At 42.6% G+C, this 4,384-nt stretch overlaps 1 annotated feature.

The window, feature by feature from the left end:
* Positions 278-3,116: an enhancer, noted in NCBI's record as "VISTA enhancer mm1324". NCBI's record gives its function as "enhancer in: other[6/10]" and the evidence as "EXISTENCE:transgenic organism evidence [ECO:0001131][PMID:17130149]".

The following is a 4,384-nucleotide window of genomic DNA, read 5'->3' as shown; positions in this document are numbered from 1 at the left end:
AAGATCTGACAGAATGCGGAGGTAGGTCCGACTTTCACGAGACAGGAAGCTACTTAAGGGAGAGACAGTAGAGGAAGAAGAGAGTACAGTGAAGGAATACAGTAGAGTTGGTGGAGAGCAGTAGCGTTGAGAGAGGAGTGGCGCAGTACAGAGAGGGAGGAGGAGGCGGATTTGCAGGGTAGAGTTTTACAGAGAACAAGCTAGGCACAGGTAAAGACAGAATGAACCAGAGAATGAGAAGGAGACAGATGATGAGAAAAGTTAGTTTGAGGCAATTCAAAGGCCAAGAGAGAAGCCAGTTTAAATCAGTCAGCTGGGAGGGGAGTTTGAGCCAGAACAGCTGAGTTGAACCAGCCAGCCAGAGTTCAGAAAGAACCAGAAAGGGGAACCTTACTCTGCAGCAAGTCTCAGAGGCTGAAACCATTCTAGGCCTAGATTAGCAGATGGAGGCAGTAAGCCTCCCAGACAACAGCTATAACAGGGGAATAAAAGTTAAGTTGCTTTTACACCTAGGTTTTCTTGGGTTTCTTAGGGCAAGAGGTGAAGGAGTTGGCAGGGCCAATAGGAACAAGTGACTTGGAGCTGAAGAGAGAACTCAGCAAGTAAGAGCCCTTGCTGCTCTTGCAAGAGGTCCCAAGTTTGGTTCCCAACATCCACATGGTAGTTCAGGACTGTCTATATAGACAGTTCCAGGGGACCCTCTACTGGTCTCTGCAGGCACCAGGCACAGTCACAGTGAGCATGTACGCATGAAAGGCAAACACTCACAAACATTAAACAAAATAAAGCAAAAAAGAACTGACGACCCCAAGAAGAAAAGGGAGGAGACCAGCCCCTCTTTAGTTTTCTACCTCATGAGGAATTATTGTGTAAAAACAAAGGCTTGCCAGGAGGGAGATTTGTTTGTGTGAAGAAATGCCTTTGGGATCTGGGGTGGAGGCCTGGCATAGAAAGATCGGCAGCGCACTTAGAGAAGACAGAGGGTACACCATGGACATAGCCATGAACGCGTTCTGAAGGCCTGGCATCCCCACCTGTGCTGTGACATCACACGCTTCTTCCCTAGTGACCCCATTCACTGCCACATTATACAGTCCAATTGTGAGCCGTGTGCGGGTGTTTATCTTTATTGTCGCCCTGGCTGGCCTTGGAACCACTCCCATTTCCTTCTCTCCTCATACGTAGTAGGAAAGGCATACAAGGCACATGCCAAACCATGAACAAAGGTTAACCTGGCACAGTGGAATACGTTAAGCTTTTCCCCTTTCATCCTTGTTTGGTGTGTCTCAATTCTTTTCAACGGTCAGGTACGTACTCTGCCAAGTTTCCACTCCACTCTCTCAAGAACCTAAGAGTCCAGACTGACCTGCCTATCTGACGTGAGGGAGACAAGGTGACTACTGAAACCGTGGAGCAAACACTGGCCTATTCCAGACAAATCCCGGAAACAGTTTCCCGAGTGTAAACAGAAGCAAAGCCTGTGGAATGCAGGCTGAGAGGGAAAGTAGATCTCTGTATTTATTTTGGGGGCAGTCTCTAAAGGGGAAAGGCATGCCTGTAGATTTGACTTTCCCAGAGGTTCAAACCAGCACAAAGTTACCCACAGGGAAAGATGCGGCAGCAAAGGAGTGCTGTGACTGCCGGGGCCGTGGGGAAGAGCAGGGTCTGGAGATGATTAAAGCCAGAATCTCCAGAGAGGAGATTCATTCTAGGTGATGAATCGGAGAATTGATTGTCTTTTCTTATTGAAGGCTACACTAATCAGGAAGAGTGGATCTGTCTGGAGAGGGAACTGTAGTGGAAACAACGTAAAACACGGGGCTCTAGGATCATAGATATAGGCTGTCTCAAAGACAATTAGACCTTTCAGCTGAAGGAATGAGACATACTACACCAAGCTTAGAGTCATCTTAAATGGGTGTGTGAGTTCCGAACTAGTTTTGGTATTCAAGTTTGGTTATTTGTACAAAGGATGAATTTACCTTTCAATAGGCTGTTGTCTTCCCTTGGTATCCGCTAGCCAACTGGGACTTCATTTATTTCTAAAACAGTACAAGGCTCTTTTGGTTTCACCTACAAAAGTGAATGGGCCTCTGTATTTCAAGGTTGCACATTTTCTGTTCTCTTTAAGCAGAGATAAGGACTCCGGGGCTGCGGAATACAATAGGCTATTCTTGTAACTCAGCAGAGCCGGGCACTGTGAGTAATCTCTGCTCTTGACCCTACACCCACCTTGAAGCAGAAACTTGTATCACATCCCCCAAAACAAATCCATTGTAAGAAAGGAATAATGAGTAATGACAACTTTACTGACTGTTTCTTGGGGAGACAGAAAAGATCTCTGTATCCTGTGGAGGTAGTTTTGATTTATAACAAAGCATAATAAAAAATTTCATGAGACATTCATGCTCTTTTTTCTCCTAAGGAGAAAGGTTTCACATTCTTTTCTAGCTTTCTTCTTATTTTGGTATTCATAAGCAAAACATGATGTAATCTTTTAAAAATCTCTCATCCTCCCATCTATCCCTCTGCCTGGCCATTGACAGGCTTTGCCTTTAAGAGGACGGTGAGGTCTAGTGTTTGGGAGAAGAATCAAGAAATTACTAATTCACTTAAAATCTGCTAATAACTCATGATGAGTGGAAACAAGCAATGCCCCACTCCTTGTGGCATTCCCTGATCTTGTCAATATTGGGTTTCCTTTGGACATGGGAACTTTGACTTATACAATATTTTTAATTTATTCTTTGGTAATTTTAAGGGTAATCAATGTATTTTGGCCATATTAGTCTTCCAGTTTCCCCTCCATCTATGGATCTATGGATCCATCCATCCATCTATCCATCATCCATCATTTCATTAAGTGTTATTGAACATTCACTTTATTCAAGGGAAGGCTAAAAACAGTGATAAACAGAACTGATGAAATTCATGTGCACTTGTGTTAAAGGAACAGAGCGGCTATAACTATATAAGAGTATCTAATGGTGGTAAATTCTTTGAAAGCAATTCTGATATTTGGTGAATAACAAAGGCCTTCTTAGTGATGTGACATTTGCTGACTTAAACTTTCAGGCCTCATAAAACAAAATTATAATTGACATCTCCCCAACCTTTCAAATTTGGAATTTTGGAGTCAGCATACTAAAATACATTGTTCAACTCCTATGAGAGATACAAAGGAATCAAACGCAAGATGGTCAGATTTCTTCTATAAAGGGACAGACAATATGATTGCTGGCTTTGTAGGCTTTGAGGGCTCTGTCTGCTGCTTATTACACAGAAAAGGAACACTTTCTGTGTTCATATATATCTTCACAAAAACGGGGGAGCCTGTTCTGCACCTATTAGCTGCAGTTTCCCGACCTTTGAACTAGGTTGAGCTTTAAATTTCTTCAAATTGATATCATCAGCTCTTTTCTTCCATGAGCAGAGCTTCTTTCTGTAAATAATCCTTTTCTTGATCATTATTTTTTCTTAAGATAATTCAAATTACAGTAGTCTAATCTGGAAAATTTATACAGGCTATGTGATGGTAAATTTTGATTTTCAGATTGGCACAGTATTGAATAACCTGAATGGATGTCAATGAGAGACTATTCAGATGAGCTTGCCTATAAGGGCAAGCGTATGGGGGATTATCTTGACTAGTTGAGGATTTATCTGCTGTGAATAACGCTATTCCTGATTATGAATGTGATATGACTACCTGTTTTCCCCTCAATGATGAACTCTAACCTGGAATATTGAGTTAAAACAAATCTTTTCTCCCCTAAATTGCCTTTGTTAGAGTGTTTTTATCATAGCAGCATGAAGTGAAACTGTAGTATTTTGAGTGTGAATGGTCCCCATAGGTTTATATATTTGAACACTTGGTCCCCAGTAGGAGGTATGTCCGTGAGGATAGGCTTTGAGGTTTCAAAAGTCCATGTATTACCAGTTAGCTCTCTCTCTCTCTCTCCCCCTATTCTCTCCCTGTCTTTCTCTCTCTCTCCTTTCCTCCCTTCCTCCCCCCCTCCCTGCCTCTCCTTATGAACAGGGACATAAGCTCTCAGCTACTGCTCCAGTACTTGCCAGCTCCATCTCCAGTGCTGCCATGCTTCCCACCACGATGGTCGTGGACTCACCTTCTGAAACTGTAAGCCACAATAAACTAATTCTTCTATAAGTTAGTTGCCTTGCTCATGATGCTCTGTTAGGTAACTAAAATAGAAACTATGATGTGCTATGAAAGACATGACCTTGTGGCTTTTAAACCATTAGAGCTGTTTTGTGACTGGAATGTGGAAGGGTTTGGGACTTTGAGTTAGGAAAACTCCTGAGTGCTGGAAGAAAAGCTTAAAATAAGCCATTCTGGTGGGAATTTGGAAGTCAAAACCATGCT

Source organism: Mus musculus, chromosome 2 (assembly GCF_000001635.26).
Source record: "Mus musculus strain C57BL/6J chromosome 2, GRCm38.p6 C57BL/6J".
Taxonomy (NCBI): Eukaryota; Metazoa; Chordata; class Mammalia; order Rodentia; family Muridae; genus Mus; species Mus musculus.
Note: the sequence above shows the minus strand (reverse complement) of the source record. Positions and strands in the feature narration are given on the sequence as shown.